Genomic DNA, 15,115 nt, shown 5'->3' with positions numbered 1-15,115 from the left:
TAATGGATCTCTTCTCTCTCCATCTCAGCCCCTCTTTATTGATCCCCCTTTAATGAAAGTTAATTATAACAATGATTTAATTAATAGAATCCCTCTCTTCCTTTATTGCTTCCCGTATTAAAACTATTAATAAATACGAGCCAGGCTGACAGAGGCATCCATCAACCAGTTGGGATTCCCCCCCTCATTGTTCCCTCCCCCCAGCCCCCACTGCCACTCTCCCTTGGCCTATAAACTTGCTGGGATAGTAGGGGTTAATCAGAGAGGAATTATGAGCCCAAACCAGTATGGGGTCTGTTGAGGAAGTAATCAGTGAGTCTAGAGAGGGAGAGAGCCAGGAACCTCGCCATCTTGTCCCCTTAATATGTGGCCTGCTCAGCATGGGAATAGGAGAAAAAATGAGGGGGAGGGGACTCTGAAATCCTAACCCAGTCTGAAAAACCATCATTTTCAAAAGCATGCTATGATGCAGAGAACTGGATAAAGTAACTGATGGAGACCCAGCCTCCCCTCCCCCCTCAGAGAAGTCTCTGAGAACAGAGACCTAGACACCCACGATAGGAGGAGCAAGGAGCACTTGGAAGAAAGGCTGGCAATAAGAGAAGGCTTCTTGGAAGTGGGGGGTTCAGAGCAGAGTTGGGGTGTCTCCCACACATGGAGGCTCTGATCTTCCTGGACCCTCCACTCCCATCCACACCTCACCCTTGCTCACTGCCAAGGCTTTGTACAAAAGTTTCCTCTTCCCCAGCTCTGTCCTTGCCCTCTTCAACCCAACTCCAGGCTCTCCTCCAGGAAACCCCTTACCCAATCTGGGTTTCTCTTCCAAGCTGTACCCATTAGATCCTGGACGGATTGCTCCATTTCTGTTCTTTGTATGTCGTTGTGGTCTATCTTTAGCAATAGTCTGGGACTTCCAGAAGGGTAAAGGGCTGTATATCCCTTCTTTTCTCCTGACCTCCCCAAAGCATCAAGGACCAGAATCTACAAACTGTGGAAGCTCAGGGCAAGGTGAATGACTGGCCTTGGAACTGATTGCTTTTGACATCTGGAGACTCACTTCTTTGGGTCCTATATTTTGTTTTTCAGAGATGTTTTAATGATTTTTTTTAATTTTTAAATTTTTAAATTTTTTTTAATTTTTTAAAAACTGCTTTCACTTCCTCCCCCCTGCAAAAAATAGAATCCTCTCTTGTAACAAAGAATTACAATTAAGCAAAAATCAGACTAATACATTGACCACATTTGGCAGTGTATGTCTCATTCTGCACCAGTAGTTTACATCATCAATTTCTTGACCTATTTTACTATCTTTAAAATGGAAATAAATACTTTATTCTTCTCCCTTCTTCACTGTGTTGGCAACAAAGATAATAGAAATGAAAGCATTTAGAAATACTAAAGTGAGAAAGATTTCATATGGTAGCAAAAAATGCAGACAATTGAACAATAGATACATATTGAGATGATATGGTAATATTGTTGAAGGATGATAGATTTAGAGAGGGAAGGAATCTTAGAGATCATCTGTTCCAACCTCATTTTACAGATCAAGAAACTGTGACCTGGGGGGTTAAGTGATGTTCCCAAAGTCACAGAGGGATTAAATAGAGTTAGAAGTCAAACCCAGGTTTTCTGATGCCAAGGCCAGAGTTGTTGCCATGAGGATACAATATTTCACAGTAACTGTCAGATGAATGAAAACGAAAGTGGGGAGGAACATTGAGGCACTGACCCTGTAATAACTAACACTCACTGTCACTGTCCCCAGGGGCAATTGGGGTTGAGTTGGTCCCCCACTCTCAGACTGTGGCATATTGACTTTAAAGGATAGAAGACCATTGGTCTCTCTCCCAACAAAGTCTCCACTACACTTCTGTTTAAGGCAGTGATTCTCTGCTTATCAATAACTGACATATATGGTGCTCCAAAGTTTGATAAATATTTTACATATATTACCTTATTTTATCCTCATAGCAACCCTGTGAGGTAGCTACTACACATATTATTGTCCCTATTTATGTCAGAAAAACTAGTTAAGTGTCAGAGGCAAAGCTTGAAGGCCCAGATCCATACTTCTTTCTACTATATATTCAGAAACTCTTCAAAATCTCCTAAGGGTCTTTCACAGAGACCCCATTATTCTTCCAGAGCCCTGATTCCTCTCTGTCATAATATTACATGAGGAGGAACTCTATCTACACTAGTCACATTTTTTTTTGGTTAATGAGAATTGAAAGAAATATTTGAGAACGTAGGAACTGAAGTATACAAACCGCTAGGCTCCAGAATGCTGCGAACTCTACCCCAACAGGTTTGAAAAGAGATCTAAATAACCAGAAGACTAGAACATTTCCCAGAAGAGGAGATGCAAAGATCTTGATTATCTAATCAGTCAATGACTAAGCCCCTATCAAATTCCCCAGAATTCCCTACTGCCCTCTCTTGTCTGAGAGTCCAAAATGATTCATTCAAAAATATTTGGTCAAATCATAGAATCTCATGGTTAGAGAAGGACCCAGAGGTCACCCAATCCAACCCTACCTGAACAAGAACTCAATCCGTGACATCTTGGACACTAATTTCTTTGAATCACTCTTTTTGTTAAGCTTTCTTTTCTTTACATTTCTTTAAATCTGCCTTTCAGCAACTTGTGCCCATTGCTCCTAGTCATGTACTCAGGAGGGCCCTTTTTCATATGATAAACCCACCAAATATTTGAAGTCTTCTCTGGTTAAGCACCTTGGCTTCCTTTTGCTAAAGCCTCATCTGGCATAGTTATCCAGTCTTCTGACCATACTGACTGCCCTCATTTTCAATGTGCTTCCTGAAATCTGGCACCCAGAATTAAACATAATTCTCCAGATGTGGTCTGAACACAGCAGAATGAAAATCAAGCCAACAAGATGCTTATTCAACAAGCACCTACTAAGTGCCAGGCACTGTTCTAATCACTGGCCCACAAAGAAAGTCAAAAGACAGTCCCTGCTCTCAGGAAGCTTCCAGTTTAATGCAAAATGGCCATATACTTTGCTTCCTCATTTGTAAAATAAGGTTCACAATTCTTGTATTACCTGCCCCAAAAGATTATTATAGAGAATATACTTTATAACCTAAATCAACCTATAAATGTGTTATGATTAGTAATGATGATAACAATGCTGCCTAAGATCATATTTTTTTATTATCATGTTGTTATCAACTCATATTGAGTTTACAATCCACTAAAATGCCCAGTTCTCTTTCACATGAACTGTTGCTAGACCACCATTCCTCCATCCTTTTCTTGAGTTTTTTAGCCCAACTGCAGTACTTTTCATTTAGTTCTGGTTATTAAACGTTCATTATATGCCAGGCAGCAAGGAAAATAAAGTGATAAACAATAGTGCCTTCCCTCAATGCCAGGTATACCATCAGCAGCATCTCTGATCACCCAAAGACCCTGCCAATCCTAGACCTAGTCTATTTCTAGGAACTCTGCCCTAGGTTCCTTCATCCCAGGTTCTCACTCACATTTTATATGGTGCTTAAAGTTTTCAGAGTGGCTTGGTTCCATTATCTCATTTGACCCTCACAATAACCCTGTGAGATAGTTGTTATGAGGATTGTTACCTCCATTTTATAGATGAGGGAAGCAGACAGGTCATGACTTGACCATGCTTATACAGTTAATAAGTGTCAAGGCCAAGATTCAAATCCAGATCTTTCTAACGGCAAATCCAGCACCCTATTCACTATGACAAATCACCTTGCCAGCTTGGGCCTCTAGCTCCCTCCCCTCACCTCCTTTCCCTGACGCTTTTGAAATGAGCCATAAAGAGCAAAAGTAGAGACCTGTTCCTCTGACTTCAGCCAGTCATCCTACAGCATGGTATGTTGGAAAGAAGACCGGTCAAGAGAAATCTGAGTTTGACTCCTACTGGCAATGAGTATTAGCTGAGATTACAGAGGAGTCACTTAAACCTCTCAGAACCTCAGTTTTCACTTGTAAAATGGAAAAAACTATAATACTAAATGATAATCATACGTACATTACCTATGTCATAGGGGTTCCTAGTGAAAATCAAATAAAATAATGTCTGTAAAGAGGCTTGTAAACCATGTTATTATATAAATCTTAACTAGTATTCATTTATTTCCAAACTTCTCCCTGGTTAGGAGATTGAGCCACTGGGTCTGCTGCCCACGTGGAGAGACTAGTGGTTGGATTAGGCTCAGGGACAGTTTGATACCTGATGTCATCACTGACTCATCTCAGAGGGCTAGTACCCAAGCTCTCTCCCAGCCAGGTTCCAACAGGTGTATTGAAGGGGAGAACCTAGACATTTTATGAGTTCCTGAAGAACTTATTCTGCCATTTTTCCTCATGGATAGATGGGGATCTGGAAAGAGTTGGGATGTCCTGAGATGGGGAAAGGCTAGGGGGGGAGAAAATAACTAAGGAAAAACCAGAATCACTGGGAAATCTTTCTTCCAGCCTACACACTTTACTCCCAATAGTTCCTCTCACTTAACAGGCCTCTACTGGTCTCTTCTTGTCCTTGATCCAGACCCTTTATTGTCTTAGTATTTACCTCTTCTACTCCCTCTCTTCAGTTCCTCAATTTTCCCTTCAGTTTATGTGCCGGTAAAATTCTTAGTATCTATTTATCTGTCAGCTTTCTATCTTCCTCTACCCTATCCGTCTTCCTCTCATCATTTTCTGACTCTGTATCCTTGCTTTTCTCAGTCAGTCTTGGTTTCCCTCTATGTCTCCATCTCTCCTATCAGTCAGTCTCTGTTTCTGAGTCTTGGCCTGTCTCCATCTCTCTCTTTCAGCCTCTCTCCTCAGCTGCCGCAAAGCCATAAACCCAACCCAGCCGGCCCTGCAGCAGGCAGCCGCCAATCACTGGGCACGGGGAATGTGTGGTGTTGGGGGAGGGGGTAGAAAGGGAGTGAATTGAAAGCTTTGAGCTGTTGCTATAGTCACAGAGGGCAGAAGAGTGAAGGGCCAAAGGCAGCCCCTCCCAGATGGCAGCCACAGTTGTTTCCCCAGTTAAGGTGCCCATTACAATCAGAAATCTGGATGCCTGGGTCCCTTTATAAGTGGGAAGCAGGACAACTGGCTTTATTCTTATTTAAAAAGAAGGTGCAGCTGTATCCCACCCTCCCAGCAGACTTTGCCCCTCTTAAACTATATCCACGCTAAAAAAAAAAAAATTTAGAATCTCCCCAGCAAGGGATTTGCGTTATCCTTCATCCTTATCTGCCCCACCTACCCAACTGGACCCCAGGAGAGTCTGGGAGCAAATTCTGCATAGGGGAGGGGACTAGGAGAGGATGGTCAGAGACTGGGCTTGGAGGAGGCTATGGATAAGTGGTAGGTCTTGGGAAATGGGGTACACAGAAGAAGAAAAGAGTCAAAGGGAGAAAGAATCCTGAATAGTCAGGGACCTGACCTGAGATTTTGATTACTCTCTCACCCCCAAGGCAGGGGACCAGGAGCCAGGATTCCTGGGTCCCTGGCCTGGGAGACAGAGTTCTCTGTAATAGGAAGAGAGACATCTTCAGGAAAGCTGCCTAGCCCCCACTTAGAGACTTCTATATTCCAAAGGGTTGGTGGAGGGTTAGAGGGAAAGAGGAGGAAGAGAGAAGAGAGCGGAGAAGGGAGAGGAGGAGTTTCCAAGTAGTAACCCAAGGAACTTGTAAGATATCAGCACAGCAAGAATTAATTCCTGGTGTGCTGGCGACCCCTGCTGGCTACCTGAGGACAGGTTGGAAAGGTGTGTGTGTGTGTGTGTGTGTGTGTGTGTGTGTGTGTGTGTGTGTGTGTGTGTGTGTGTGTGTGTGTGTGTGTGTGTGTGTGTGTGTGTGTGTGTGTGTGTGTGTGCAGGAGATACACAATACACAATAGCAGCTTGTGTAACACGACATGCTTATGTGGCTGCCACTACTTATATGTATTTTAGCTTATGAAAGCATAAAAGTAGTGAAAATGTAACCAGGACAACTAACTCTTTCTTCCTTGACCTCCCTTCAGTATCATATCAGTACTGTTGCTATGCTCCAAAAAACCCTATTGGGGCCAGAAGAATGAGGCTGCCAATATATATAATGAGATCTTAGACTGTATTAATAGAAATAATGAAATTCAGAAGCAAGGCATGCTCATCCCACAGTACTTAGCCCTGGTCAGACGACACCTGGACCACTGCATTCCATTCCAAGCACTGTGTTTTAAGGCTATTCATGGCATTTGTCCAGAGGAAGGTAACTAGGATGAAGAGAAGGACTCAGAACTAGGTCATATGAGGATTGGTTTCAGGAACTGGGGGAACACATGATGGTGGTCTTCAAGTATTTTAAAAGCTGTCATATGGAAAAGGAATTAGACTCGTTTTTTTGTGTGATTCCATTTGTAAGAACCAGGGCCAAATGGGCTGCAGTTACAGAGAAGCAGATCCCAATGAAACATAAGGAAAAATGTTCTATGCAGAGCTGTCCAGGAGAATAATGAGAAGGCTTAGCCAAGTGTGTGACAATTTTATCTATTGGAATAGAAATCTCCTGGTTTTGTATCAGGTATCCAGATTGTAATTTTTATTGTTTGAATGGAGTTTTGTTGTTGTCGTTATCGATCAGAGCAAACTAGGCATTAGACCAGCACAGATGATAGAGCCAAGTACAAAATAATAAACTCTTGGTCAAATAGCTAGAGATATGATAGGCTCTTCCTTTCTTTTTACAGTAGCAAAGAAAGGGAATCTGAGGGGGTACACATCAACTAGGGAATGGACGAATACATTATGATAGATGAATTTGATAGAATACTATTATGATACAGGAAAGGATGAAGGGTATGGTTTCAGAGAATCTTGAGGAGACTTACATGAACTGATGCAGAGAAAAGGGAGCAGAACCAGAACAATTTATATAATCACAACAATATAATAAAGTTGAGTCACTTTGAAAGTCTCAAGAATCTGATCAAGGTCATGCCTGGCCATGATTCCAGAGGACTTCTGATGAACCATGCTACTCACCTCCTGAGAGAGGTGATGCACTTAGAATGTATATGTGTGTACACACATGTGTGTGCATGTATGTATGTATGTACATATGTCTTTGGACATGGCCAATATGAGGATTTATTTTGTTTGAGTATATATATTTATTGTAAGTTTTTCTTTCATTTTCAATGAAGGAGTAAGGCAAAAGAAGGAGAAGGGAAACCAGGTGGACTTTTATTATTTGAAAAAAAAATTAACTTATTAAAAACTACAGAGTTGCAGAGTGGCTAATTTAAGCTCAATATCATCTAACTTTGGGAAACCACTCTTGGGTCAAAGCATATGTTCTATATTGGGTTCAGTCCTAAGGGAGCCCAGCCTCTAATCAAAGGAGGAAGGACAAACTCCCTTTTTTTAATGTTCTTTGACTCATTAAACCTCTACCCAAGTGCCCCAGAGACAAGTTACTTAAAATTTAGGTTTAAAGTTTCCTCCAGAAGGGAAGAAGGTTTTCAAAAGGACTCAATGTACAATAAAAATTAGTATGCAACAGGTATTTAACTCCTATATACAAAATTAATGCTAACCACAGAATGCTGAGCTCACATTTGACCAAAATAAATTTAAAAGAGAATTCAGTGACTTAACTTACACTTCTGCTGAGAGGCTGACTTAAACCTCATTAGAGCATAAAGCAATTTGTGGTCATTTTACATTTCACCTGGGTTCTGCTGGTAAAAACAGAGCCACTCATTGTAAAACTACATCTCAGACTCTAAAGATTCCCTCCAAATCTGTGCACACGTACTACAAGGCTAGCATTTGGTCCCATACTCAAGAATTGAAACAACTTACATGTAACTAGAGGGGAAATTACATGTAACTGGGGGGAGGGGAATCCTTTTTAAAGAGAAAGCATAGAAACACAAAGCAGGGACTCAGATACAAGCCCTCAGATACATGAATCCATGATCCATGTTGAAGTTCAGGAAAAAGCCCTCACCATCCCAATCATCCTAACCATCCCCCCTGCCATGGAGAATCTAGAGACAGAGCTCTCACTGGACATATGAGAGTTTTAAAGTAAGAGGATGAGTCAGAAGCAGTCTCTCCTTTTTTATAAAGGGTCACTGAGTCAGTCCTCTGTTCCTCCAGCTCAGCAGCCAATGAGAGGATAGTTTCATCCTTTCAAAGCCTTCATCAAGCCCAACAGCATCCTTCAGTACTGAACCATCACATGGCCAGAAGCAGTAAGAAAGTTTATTGTTTTCAGTGTTTCTAAATGATGAGTTACTATGTCCTTGGAGCCCCTGAAAGTTTCCAGGGGAGTTTCAGATGTCTGTGAAATGATCCCTCTAAGCCAGTTTAGTCTTCCCTACAAGAAGAAAGAACTTTCTCAGAATTAGAGCTAACAATGGAACAAAGTGAATAAACTCTGGAAGTGTTCAAGCAAAGCTGTTATGGCTATAGTAAGAGCAATATCTACTCCATCCAGACCAGGGTTTTTTCCCGTAAAAAAGTAAGGAAACTGGACATCCAAATTTACCTTCCTTTGGAGAAGAGAAAGAAGGGGAGGGGAAGACAGACAGAAAAGGAGGAGCTGAGTTACCCATCTAACTGGGCCCTCATTCAGGCAGTTTTGTCTACTTACAGATTATTGTATTCATCCTTCATTGCCGAAAAAGATCATGCCATCAGAGAAAAGATGACGTGACTTGCACTTGAGTTTGTTTTGCGTGAGGGAGGGCTATGCAAGGTCAATCCTCTTAGTTGGAAAGAGAAGAGATCCTCTCTGACCTTGTGAGATCAAGAACTAAACTGCCCTCAAGAACTCAACAATCAGACCCTGAGTCTTTAAAAACTATGCTTTAAAGATGTAAAATGTTAGTATTTCTGGAATTTGTATAGCTTCAAATTTGGGGATTGTTATGATTTCCAGGCCCAACAGTTGTGGTAGGCCTGGGCCTTCCTTGAAGACTGTTAATTTTTGTATTGTTTAAGAACTATGCTGAATCAATTGCTTGGCACTGTTTATATGGCACTGGAGAAGTCATGAAGAACTGTGCCACATGGATCTTGTTGAGAATTTAATGCAAGGGACTATGGGAAACACAATGTTTTAATCTCCCCAGTGCCTGAGTAAGCTTTCCAGAACTGGAAAAATAGACAGTTGTGGGAAACATGCTTCAGTTGATTTGCTGAGAACAAGTATTTATGGAAAGAAATGGTAATGGGGGCAAACAGATAAGCCTATATACAAGACACTGGGCTACTTCTGGTGAATCATGTATGGAATTTAGTAGTAAAGTATTTGACCCTTGAGGATGACACGGTAAACCCTAGGTGATCTTTTGGTCCATAGCCCAATGGGAGGAGATGCTATATCAGTTTTTAAAAAAAGACAGTTTCCACTCTTCCTCCAGGTCACCTGACATATAACTCTGTCTTTCTCTCTTTCTGTCTGTCTCTATCTTTGTCATCTGTCTGTGTCTGTGTGTATGTCTCTGATTCTTTTTGTGTCTTATCTGTCTCTCTTTTTCTCTTTTACTTCCAGTGAAAGGTCAAGCCAAAAAACCTGTATACTGACCTAGAAAGGTCAGAGACTGGACTGTCTCATCTACATTGTATCTCCTTGAGAAAAGATCTTGAGATGGGCATTCCTAACCTTGACAGTTGTCTCATGAGTTCAAAGGGTCCAGAGCTCCTGAGTCCCTAATCAAAGGTGACTAGCAGCAGAAATAATTTTTACATTAGCAAGAATGTCCGCCAACAAGATGAGGAGCCCAAGTCCTGATCTGGCTGACGAGAACAACTTGTAGTTGCTGAAATTGTCATGTGTGACCATTACTGGTCTTATCAATGTAATAGGGAGCCATGATTCCCTGGCCCAAATATAGGCATTATCATAATCCTTCATTTTCTATTACCTAGAACTGATATGGTCCTTCCCATACAATACCTAGTGGTCAATCTCATAACTGCCCTTTACCTAAAGACCAAGGGTTGGAATTGTTTGGAAGGATCTAGTTTTCTGTTTTGTTTTAACAACAGGGAAGGTAAAAGTGTTTCTTAATGACTACTCAGTTCCCTTGAAAGAAGAAGACAGTCCCTCAACAGAGACCTGTAAGAGACAAAAATTTGGAATCACCTTCCTCCCCAGTAAATGGAGCTTCCACGGTGAGGGAGGACATACTGAATAGGTAGGTGGTACAAAGCAATTCTCAGTGTCAACCCTGGCACCATGACACATTGCACACAAGAGAGTAATCACTTCTTAGTCACCTTACTATAGATTGCTGACCTTGACCCCTGATAAGGATAAATGATTGTTCTAGAAGTGACATCATCTGGGCTATGCCCTCAGATTCCTGGTACTCCTCCTTCTCCTTGTCACCACTTTACATGGAGAGACTCCCTTTGAACTTCTCTTACTATCACCCTCATCACAAAAATGGCACTCTTTCAGGGGTCTATTCATTGTTTGTTCATTGATTTCTTGCCTCTGGCATACGTCCCCTTCTCTACTCTGATACCACCACCATCCTGCTGGAGCAGACCTTCATCCCTTCATGCCTGGCCTATTACAATAGCCCTCTGGTGGGTCCCTGCCTCAAGTCCCTCACTATCCCAGTACATCCCCGAGTCAACGGTCACAGCAATTTTTCTAAAGCACAACTCTGACTATGTCACACACACACACACACACACACACACACACACACACACACACACACACACACACACCTCATTCAATAAATTCCAGTGACTCTCTATAGCCTAAAATTCTCTGCTTGGCATTCAAAACCCTTCTTAATCTGGCCCCCTCCTACTTTTCCATTCTTACATCTTCCTCACCTGGCACATACAGTGATGCTGGCCTCTTTGCTCTTGCTCACACCAAGATGCTCCCATCCCCCAACTCTGAACATTTTCAATAGCTATACCCAGTACCTGGAATGTTTTCATTTCTGCCTCCCAGTTTACCTGGTTCCTTCAAGTTCCAACTAAAATCCTTTCTTCTGTGAGAAGCCTTTCCCATCTCCCTTAATTCTAGTGCCTTCCCTTTCCAATTCATCCCATCTGCATCTTGTTTGTACATAGTGTTATCTCCCCCATCAGACTGTGAACTCCTTTGTGAGCAAAAATTGTCTTTTGTCTTGCCTTTTATCCCCAGTACTTAGCACAGCACCTGGCATATCATGTACACTTATTAAATGTTCATTGACTGACTTTTTCTCTTTCTGTTTTGTTTTTCCCGACACTAAGTTCCTCCTCCAGAGGTGGGGCTTTTGTCAGGCCTCTCACCTATTCAATATCAAACATGTCCCATTCGAGGGTGGAGGGGCAGGGCATCACTGCTACTAGCTCATTCATCATTCTGACAGAGTCAGAAATAGGGCCAAACAATAATTGTGAAAACCTCCTCAGAACCCTGTAATCTACTTTAAACTGCCAGGTATCCTCTGCACTATCCAAACAATTACTTAAAAATCTATGTCTTCAAGTCAAGCCATGACAGGCTTGAGCACCTCCTTCTGTTAAGGATCATCCTTTCTGATTAAGCAAGTCTTCCTGCTGCCAATCAGCTCTGACTGAAGGACCCAGGAGCCCCAGAGTTCTTGGACTCATGAGATAGATACTAAAGCCAGGTACAACCATCTTAGGATCACTGTTCACTCACTTTCACGCAGAGAAAGACAAACAAAGCAGATAAGGAAGTCTAGTCTCAGTCTTAAACAGCTCCATTTCTACTGAGGTAGGGGAAGGGATCTGGGGTCCTACAATTACTTCCATCTCTACCATGATCCCCCTTTCCCACCCCTCACTAGAGGCCCCAGAGAAAGTTACATGCTACATATTCTAGAACAATAGTGGAGACTGTATTTTCTTTTAGATTGGCACAACTTCCCTCCTTTTCCTAAACAAATCTACCTAGATACGTTTGGAACTTTTGTCAATCTCTTCAATATCTCCATATCTCTGACAGTTTCACTGGAGTCCTGTAGAGCCTCAAACACTGACATTTCAAGTGCTCCCAGAGTGCCTTGCACGAAAGAAAGCCTCAAAAAGATTCTTATGGCACAATTTTTAATATATTTTATTTTTTCCAATTCCATGTAAAAACAATTTTTAATATTTGTGAGTTTCTTTTTATTTTATCCCAAATTTTAATTCCAAATTCTCTCTCCCTCCCTCCTCACTGAGAAGGCTAGCAATTTGATATAGGTTATACATGTGCAGTCATGCAAAACATATTTCCGTATTAGTCATGTGGTAAAAGAAAACACAGACCCCAAAAAGATGAAAAAAAGTGAAAAACAGTATGCTTTGATCTGCATACAGACTCTATCTTTTCTTTCTCTGGAGGTAGATAGCATAAGCTATAGGACAGTTCTTAATGGCCTTCTAAAGAATTCTGACCAGTTAATTTAGCACAGTACTTGGATAAAACCAAAATTCCTAGTCTACAAAGACTCAGAGCAAATTCACACCTACCTCTAGTTACTGAATGATTGAGGACAGTTTACTTCCTAATCCCATCATATCAAGAAAGATCCCCACCCTCTCTAGTTGAGAGAAATCATGTAACAGGGCCAGAAACACTGCCAGAAATCTGCCCTTCCTCCACTTAAACCATAAAGTCAGCCACAAGGTCATTTCAATACAATTCTAACCACTACACTAAATGTTCTAAGGCAGGCATGATATGGGCCAATCTAGTGGTTCAGGTTTGGGATTGCGATGAAATGAGTCAACTCATAGACTATACAACATGTAGCAAAATAAATTTACTTAACCATATAATGGTAAGGATATTCAGAAAGATACAGCATTGATTCAATTAACTATCCTGCCTCATTTGCCACAATGGCATCTCTGGTCAACAGAGGATGTCAAACCTGAGGCGTCCTGACTCCTAGTATGGTAGACTTTTGTGCAAATCATGTCAGTTATTCTAATCTTAATCTCCTAGATTAAGTCTCCAGGATGCTTTTGTTGCCTTTTGGAGGAAAAACTAGCCTAGCCCATAGGGGTTCCTACTTTAGATATATAATAATTCCATGAACATGAGTAAGGCACTTAACCTCTTTTGCCTGACAGCTGTTTAAGATACAAACAAATTGGCTGCACTAGTGGAGGAAATTTTCTTACCTAGAGTTCCCTATTGCAATGAATCACTGGTTAGACCAAATTGACTGTGTAAGACACTTTTAATTTTGAACCTGTAAATACATAGCTACATTTGATAAATCCTTAGTTTTTTAAAGTGATTGTTCCTGGTAATGGTGATAATTATTTTTAACTTTTTCATTTTCTAGGTATGGATACCCCTAAGGAATCAAGCCATCAGATACAAAGTTCTTTTTCTCCAGTCATCCTCCTTCTGTTTCCTCTATATCCACCCTGTCTTCCTGTCCTTCATGGCTTCCCAGGGTTCACTTATTTCTGACTCCAAGTATATTAGACAGCACAACCAGAGAGCTTCATCTATTTTCCCACTGTCTGTCTCTAACAGAATGGGTTGGGGAGGGGAGATAAGATAATGTATATATGTGTATTTATGCATAGATGTACATATACTGTGTATACATATAGAAAGGAAATATGTGTCTGCTATTCAGGACCCTTTAAGAGGTCAATATGTACAACTCAGAGAATTCTCTGTACATGCAACTCCTCTAGGGAATTTTGTGTGTCTGATCCCAGGGGAGGGGAGGAGCATGTATGTCTGGCCTTCAGGCAGTGGGTATGTCTGGATACTGGAGGGTGGAGTGAAGGGCTATATGTCTGGCACATCCTAATAAGTTTATGTGTCGAGACCCTTCTGGAAAGGTATGTACATCTAGCCTTTCTTGGTGGTAGTAAGGGGTGGGGAATGTCTACTTATGTTAGAGGGGTCTCTGTGGCTGGACTCTCTGGGAAGGGGCTGTCTGATTATTGGTGAGGAGAGATCTGTATATTTGTCCTTTCTGGGGGGTGTCTGGATATCTAGACTCTTCTGTGGGGAATTCATGTGTTTCTGCTCTTTCAGAAGAACTATTATTTCTGCCCCCAGGGGGAGATACCTGCATTTGGGCCTTTCTGGGGAAATTTGTGTGCCTGGATCTTTTGGGGGATTGTCAGTGGAGAAGAGTTGTGTCCCTGGATTCCTATCAAGATTAGGCAGTAAGGAAAGGCAGGGTTGATTCTCTGTTTCTGGCTCCTGCAAAGGGTTTTCATATCTCCCTCACATTTAGCCAAAGATGGGAGGAGAAGGAGGAGGAGGAGGCATTGAGCATCCCTGGTATGTCTGCAAACCTATATACAGACTCTCCCAGCAACACTGTGGGGCCATGAGCCCTCATTTGTCACTTCTGCAGATGTGTGTTCAATTGTGCTAAGTTAGAGGTGCCATCCTATTTACTCATATTGATGTGCCAAGTACCCCCCATCCCTTTGATGTATGTTCACCACATTCCAAGTACCTAGACCTACGTGACTATCTTATTCATACATGTGCCTATGCATGCCCCCTGGCCTCTCTTCTCCCCTCTGCACAGAGTCCTCTCTCTCGACCCTCCCAGCTGCCCCCACTTCCCACTTTCCATGCCAGGAGAGATCTAATTACACAGAAATTAGTACAGAGAAGGATCGTTTGCTTTTATGGCATCAGTGCTGGGGCAGCTGTAAATCTGGGGCTGCTGCTACTGCTGCTGCCGCCACTGCCGCCAGGCATTTCAAAGACTGGGGGGTGGGGGTGGCAATAGAGTACCACCTCCATACCTACCTTCTCCCTCAGCCTCTGCCTAGCAACCTAGATTCCTACCTACAGAACCAAAGAACCTACCCACTCACTCTCTCTAAGCCACTCTCAAGGTCAAGAGGCTGGAGGGGGCATTAATTAGTTAAGGTGGAGGCTGGAGGTGGGAACTGCATATCTCCAGTTCCCCCCCACAAAAAAAAAATCAACCAGTATCTTAAGCCCCAGAATAAGTAAATTCTCTCTAGGGATCTCTAAGCACTTCCAGACTGGACCTCCTCTCTACTTTGAGGGACCTAGAGTGGAGAAAGAGGGAAGGGAGCCCTGAGGGTATGGGGTATTCACTATCTTGGATCCTATTTTAGAATCTCTCAAATTCTCGGTAGCC

Source organism: Notamacropus eugenii, chromosome 3, assembly GCF_028372415.1.
Source record: "Notamacropus eugenii isolate mMacEug1 chromosome 3, mMacEug1.pri_v2, whole genome shotgun sequence".
In the NCBI taxonomy this organism is placed as follows: domain Eukaryota; kingdom Metazoa; phylum Chordata; class Mammalia; order Diprotodontia; family Macropodidae; genus Notamacropus; species Notamacropus eugenii.
This window is presented reverse-complemented; position numbering follows the sequence as displayed.